Source organism: Panicum virgatum, chromosome 9N (assembly GCF_016808335.1).
Source record: "Panicum virgatum strain AP13 chromosome 9N, P.virgatum_v5, whole genome shotgun sequence".
In the NCBI taxonomy this organism is placed as follows: Eukaryota; Viridiplantae; Streptophyta; class Magnoliopsida; order Poales; family Poaceae; genus Panicum; species Panicum virgatum.
The window spans coordinates 62168574-62175780 of NC_053153.1; positions in this window are offsets into that span (position 1 = coordinate 62168574).

The following is a 7207-nucleotide window of genomic DNA, read 5'->3' on the forward strand; positions in this document are numbered from 1 at the left end:
CACGGACACGCACGGCCGAGGGCGACGACGACGGTTGGGAGAGCGAGAGAAACGAACCGTGGCCTTGCTTTCTCCTGCGATGTGTCCCGCCTGCGGTGCCGGTGTTCGTGCCAGACTGCCAGGTGTGTAACGAGTGACGACGGCCGCGGCACGGCGGCGGGCGGATGAATTGCGACACGAGACTTGGCAAGTTGGCATCAGGCACGAATTAGGCAAGATAGTTGGTGCACCTCCGATCTGAAAGTACACCAGGGAATGAGAAAGAAGCGCGGTGCTCCCATCCCCACGCGGTCAAACCAAGAACAGCCCTGCCCGCCGGCCGGCCGGCCACCGCACCGGCCGTGCGACTACTAGACTGTCCGTCGCCGGCCGTTCCAACCGAGCTGGTCACCCGACCCATCCGCGCATGGCATCAGCTCCCATTCTTCCTACCAAACGTGATCCGCCGTCCCCGCATCCTCACCACCCCGGCCCATCTCCCTTTCCATGCTTCTTTACTTCTTTCCCGCTCGGCCTCATCAGTTATCGCCCTCCTGCTCTGCTTTATTTTGTGCTCCGACCCGACCCAAATTAAAGCACAACCATGGGCAAGGCCAATCCGGGCTCGCTCTTCTCGCAATCACCTGACGCGGCGAGGCTAACAGCGGCGGATGCTAATCGCCCCGGCCCCTAGCTTTTTCTGCTCGCAAGTGCGTTGCTTTCCGCGTCAACTTCTGCAGCCTAGTTGCGCCAGAAATACTGCAACTTCTTCCTATCGGCATTGGGGACAGATAAGCCTCAAGCTCTCATCAGCCTCAGGTTTGGCGACGGGGGTGCTTTGCTGCGTCCTGCTTTTGGATTGCTGACGGGAGTCTCACATGCCCAGATACACTCAATATGTCGGCCGTTAGTTATGCTCTCCCATTTTTGCATTGCCACACCGTTGAGTATTAGTATCAGGGGCGGAGGGAGGGGGGGGGGGGGCCAGGGGCCTGGCCCCCCTATGATCCAAAAATTTACACTAAAAATTTAAATTTTGGTTAAATTTTTATATAAATTTGTATGGTTGGCCCCCCCTAACAATGGAAAAAATGACTTTCTGGCTCCGCCCCTGATTAGTATGGTAACGACGTTACGACTTAATAAAAGTTATATTAGCAGTATATGTGATACTCTCAAGATATAATTGTTTTAAGGTTTGTCTTAAGTAATCCTTTTTAATTTTAACTACAAGTAACAAAAATTCCTGAAGGTTAACAACATAAAAATTTCCATCTTCAAAACCAATGATCATACGATTCTACAATTTAAAATTAATTATTTTAAAGATACCGTTAGTAAAAAATGGAAGTGTTGATTCAGATCAAATGTATGGATATATGATGGGACAAAGTCAAGTAGTATTTTCTTTTTTGAAAGTTAGCAGGAGCACTGCTTGTCATTGAAGAAGGAAGCAGAAGGTGCCGCAAAGTTAAGTAGCAGAGTTGCAGTAGGACTATGCATGCTTTGCCCTTCAAACTAACATGATGTATGACGATCCATGTACTTATCTTAAGCAGATGCTCCTAGTACTGCTACGTGGAACCCATCCAGTCGCAGTCAGGCGCATGATGAACACGTAAGAAGATTATCGTGCCAAACCAAAAGGCAGCGAGAGAGGCCGTCGCCGCCGCTGCATCAGCATCACGCATGTTCGGAGAGCCTTTGGGGGATCGAGATGCTTGGGATCAAAGGAAACTTTGCGCCGCCGAGATCAGGACGAGGGAAATAAACTTTTGGCTGCTCCCATGCTCGCGCACATGTGCTTGGTACTAGCTCCTGGTACTCCATCCGTGCCCAACACACTTGGGCACCGCGCCACCGCCGATTGCTGCTTGGCCACCATGGCCGGTGGCAGATGGCGGCCTATCCGGCAGCAGCGTTCTCTCTTCTCTAGAGCCTGCGGCGCCGTGTTGCCGGCTTCTCTTTCGCCAAGCTTTGTGGACAAGTGTGTCGATATGGTGTTAGCAACCTTCACGGACCCGGGAGAAGGAGGGATCGGAGGGAGAGCGGAAGAGGATTTCGGAGGACAGGTTCATCCATTCATCCCAGTGTTCATCTTCTTGTTTGACCAGTTGAACCCCTCGTCGCCGTCTACTTGTACTCAAGCGACAGACAACGCACGCACACACGCCGCTTACACGGGCCAGCTCCACTCCGGGCCCGACACACGCACGCTTGGCTCTCTGGGCCGAGAAGACCGACGAGGCCCAACTGATGGGGTACCTGGGGTAGTAACATCCCCCCCCCTGATGAGGAGCCGCTTGTCCCCAAGCGGGTGCTGCTGGGAAGCGCTGGCGCAGAGCTTCCAAGTCCTCCCATGTAGCCAGCGATGGAGGCCACCCAGACCATTTGATCAAGGCTTGCTGAACTTGGTGAACGCCCTTGGTGAGGAGACGCTTGGAGAGTATCTGTTCAGGGAACTGTAAAGCAACATCTGGGTCAGGTAGAGAAGTAGAAACCTGGGTGTCGGCAGAGAGCGCCTTCTTGAGCTGGGAAACGTGGAACACGTCGTGGATAGCAGCTGACTGGGGCAGCAGTAAACGATAGGCCACAGGACCAACTTTACCGATGATGGAGAAAGGGCCGAAGTACTTGAAGGCCAGCTTCTGGTGAGCACGAGGGGCCAATGAGGACTGCACATACGGCTGTAGCTTGAGGTACACAGAATCACCCACAGCAAAAGAACGTTCAGACCTTTTCTTATCCGCCTGCATCTTCATGCGGTTCTGCGCGCGGAACAAGTGTTGCTGGATGAGGCGGTTCATGAGCTGCTGATGCTGAACCCAATCTGCAACATCTGGTGATGTGGGCTGACCAGGAATGGACAAGCTCAAGCTCCAGGGAGTGTATCCATATAGGGCCTCGAATGGAGAACAACCAATGGCGGAGTGAGCAGAGGTATTGTACCAAAATTCTGCAGAGCTGAGCCAATCGCACCACTTGGATGGGCAAGAGTGAACAAAACAACGAAGGAAGGTCTCAAGACATTGGTTGACCCGTTCGGTCTGCCCATCGGTCTGGGGGTGGTAACTTGTGCTCATGCGCAGAGAGACCCGGGTCAACCTGAAAAGCTCTTGCCAAAAAGCGCTGGTGAAGACCCGATCGCGATCAGAGACAATAGACTCAGGCAGGCCGTGCAGCTTGTATATGTGATCAAAAAAGATCCTAGCAATGCTGGCAGCTGTAAAGGGATGAGAAAGAGCAATGAAGTGGCTATACTTTGTGAACTTGTCGATGACTACAAGGACACAAGAGTGGCCCTGAGACTTGGGGAGCCCTTCGATGAAATCGAGTGATATGATTTGCCATGCCTGAGAAGGAACTGGTAAGGGTTGGAGAAGGCCCGGGTACTTAGCACGATCGGGTTTTGCCTGTTGGCAGATGGGACACTGAGCCACAAATGACTTGACCGCAGACTTCATTGCAGGCCATGCAAATAGCTATTTGATTCTTCGATAAGTCACGGGGAACCCGGAATGGCCGCCAGCTGGTGAGGCGTGCAAGGCAGACAGGATCTGAAGCTGTAACTCCTTGTTATTGCCCAGCCAAATTCTCTTTTTATAACGGAGGAGACCATCTTGTAGAGAAAAATGGGGAACGGATATCGGATCCACTGTCAGCTTGGACAATAAGGTTTGTGAAGCTGAATCCAGATCATAACCTTGAACAATTGCAGAAGTCCACGAAGGAATAGCAGAGGAAGCGGCTAGGTAGACCTGGGCAGAGACATGTGGCCGCCGGGACAGGGCGTCAGCTGCATGATTATCAGAGCCTCGCTTGTACACAATCTTGTATTGGAGGCCCAGTAATTTAGTGAAAACCCGCTGCTGCCACGGAGTGTTCAGTCGCTGATCAGATAGATGAGTCAAGCTGCGCTGGTCGGTATAGATGGTGAACTCTGCATGTTGCAGGAAGGATCGCCACTGCTCCACCACGAGTAAAATTGCCAGGTATTCCTTTTCGTAGGTGGAAAGGCCAGCAGACTTGGGGCCGAGGGGTTTGCTAATGTAAGCAATTGGGTGGCCAGCTTGTAACAGAACTGCACCCACTCCATTGCCACAAGCATCAGTCTCCAGAGCAAACGGTTTATTGAAATCTGGCGCGGCCAAGACCGGAGCTGAACTCAAGGCGGCTTTCAGAGCATCAAAAGCTGCTTGGTGAGCAGGGGTCCAAACATACAATACATGTTTCTTGAGTAAGTCCGTGAGGGGACGGGCAATAACAGCAAAATGGCGAACGAACTTCCGGTAGTAACCAGCCAGGCCCAGAAAGCTGCGAAGGTCCTTGACATTGGATGGAGGGGGCCAGGAAACCATGTCCTTCACCTTCCTAGAATCTGTGGAGATACCCTCTGCACTGATAATATGGCCCAGGTAGGATATCTGACGCTGGGCAAAAGAGCACTTAGACAACTTGACACACCAATGATCCTGAGAGAGCAGCTGAAGGACCTCCCTTAGATGGACCAGATGTTGGTCAAATGAGTGACTGAAAACTAGAATATCATCGAAGAAAACCAAGACACATTTACGAAGCAATGGCTTGAGGGTACAGTTCATAGCCCCTTGGAAGGATGCGGGAGCTCCACATAAACCGAATGACATGACCCTGAACTCGAAATGGCCAAAGTGTGTCTGAAAGGCCGTCTTGAACTCTTCACCGGCCTTCATGCGAATCTGATGGAAACCGGAGTTAAGGTCGAGTGTGGAAAACCAGGAAGCGCCAGCAAGTTCGTCCACCAGTTCATCAAAAATGGGTATAGGAAACTTGCCACGGATGGTCAGGGCATTAAGGTGCCGGTAGTCAACACAAGGGCGCCAGGAACCGTCCTTCTTCTTAACCAACAAGAGTGGAGAGGAAAACGGACTGCTGCTCGGTTGGATGAGTCCTTTGTCCAGCATATCTTGCACCTGACGCTCGATTTCATCCTTGAGAGCCGGAGGATAACGATAGGGGCGTATATAAACCGGCTTGGCGCCCGCAACCAAGGGAATAGCATGATCACAAGCTCACTGGGGAGGAAGGCCATCCACTGGAGCAAACACAGAAGCAAATTCAGACAGAACTTCAAATACCTCAGGCTGAATGGAAGAGGACATGTGTGCCAACTGATCAGCCACTGATACGGTGAAGATCTGCACCAATGTGTGAGGGGGAGCCTGATGGAGAATGCCCTGCAGCAGGATGGTAGAATTCTGATATGGAATAGATAACCATTTCAATTTCCAATGTACCTTCATCGGGCTAAAAGATTCTAGCCAATCCATCCCCAAAATCAAATCAAAGTGCTGGAGCGGGAGGATCCGCAGGTCCGAAGAGAAGTGGTAGTTCTGAATCTTCCAAACAGCAGCAGGTAAATGAGTGGAGCAGAGCATAACATTGCCATTGGCCACTTGTACTGAAATTGCATCAGATAACTGTTGAACCCCCGGCAGCTGAGCAGCGACAGCAGAACTGAGAAAGGAATGTGAACTGCCCGAATCCACTAAAATCAGCAAAGGAATATCCAGAATAGTGCCCTCAAAACGCATTGTGCGGGGACCATCAGATCCGGCCAAAGCTTCTGCAGATAAGGCAACGAACAACTGCCCCTCGGCCAGAGAACCCCCATGATCTGAAAAAGCCTTTGTATGTGGCGGGGGGAGGTCAGCGTCAAGATTTGATACCTGGAGCAAGTCGATGAGTTCCTGCACCACGTGGAGCTGAACGGACGGGGCACACTTGTGGCCTGGACGCCAATGCTCAGCACACCGATCGCAGAGACCGCGGGCGCGGCGGTATGCCTTAAGCGCCGCGAATTTGTCAGCCGCTGGCTTGTCCGAGTCGATTGGACTGTCGGCCACCGGCGCAGCGAGAGCTGACGACGGCTGCTTGTCGACGCGGGGCGGAACCGGGAGAGGTAGAGGCGTCCGAGGAGGCGGCGGTTTCCACTGAAATCCGGCCTCGGGACGACGAGGATCGCGCGGCCGTGCAGGGGAAGCCACCTCTTCCTGTAACAGGGCAAAGGAACAAGCAGTATCGAGTGTAGAAGGACGCTGAACAAGTACAGTAGCGCGGATATCAGGGCGTAAACCATCTGTGAAGCGAATTGTGTAGTACATGGGATCAGTAGTGTGTTCATATGCTATGAGTTGATCGACCAATTCAGAGAAACTATCCACGTAATCGGCAACGGTAGTAGTTTGTTTGATGTGGTAAAGTTGGCGGATCAAGGACTCTTGCTGATCACGGCCAAAACGCTCTAAGAGCAGGGAACAGAACTCAGACCAACCCGATTGTTTCAGACGCTTGGACACTGATTGGGACCAACGTGCCGCAGGACCATCCAATTGGTTTAGCGCCAATCAGACCTAGAAATTGGAGTCTACCGAATACATCTCGAAGTAGTCCTCACATCTAGAGATCCAAAGTTTGGGATTATCGCCATCAAAGCGGTGGAAATGCAACTTGGGAAGTTTACCGAGTGAGGGATTATCGCGGGAAAAACCAGATGAGGTGGGAGGAGGGGTAGATCGAGAGCACGCACCCTTGGCCGGGATGTGGGTATGGATCAGCACCGACCCGAACCCATCATCCCGTGTAGTCGGAACAACGCGGTGCCCAACGGGGCCGTCGGCGCCATGAGGAGCAGATGGGCGCTCCGTCGCCGACTGCGGAGAAGGGAAGATGGGAGGCTCCTGGACCACGCGCTCGCGGAGGGAGCGGTCCCAGAAGCGGGCGACCTTGCCGAGCTCGAGCTTCACGTCGTCGACGGTGGCCTCGATGCGGGGACGCCATTCATCGAACACCTGAGCCGCGTCCTCCAAACGGTCAAGCCGGGTGCCCTGAGAGTGCTCGAGGTCGAGGAACCGGCGATCCCACTTCTCGTCGTGCTCGGAGAAGCCCTTGCGGAGCTCGTCGGAGAACCGCTGCTACATCTCGTCGAGGATGATCTTGACAGCAGGATCCATGGCGCCCTGGCGACGCTGAAGGCGAGTGAAGTGCTCGTGGGCCGGTAGGGAATCCAGTGCTCGAACCCGATCTACTATCCTAAGCAGCGCGAAGTCGGGTGGTCGCCGGCGCAGGAAGAGCTAACCGGCGATATGCAGGGTCGCCACCGACTAGGAGTCGGTAGGCGAGGCTTGAACGCCGAGATCGGAACGATGCACGGCGGCGCGGACAATGTCGAATCGGGCGAGCGGAAGAA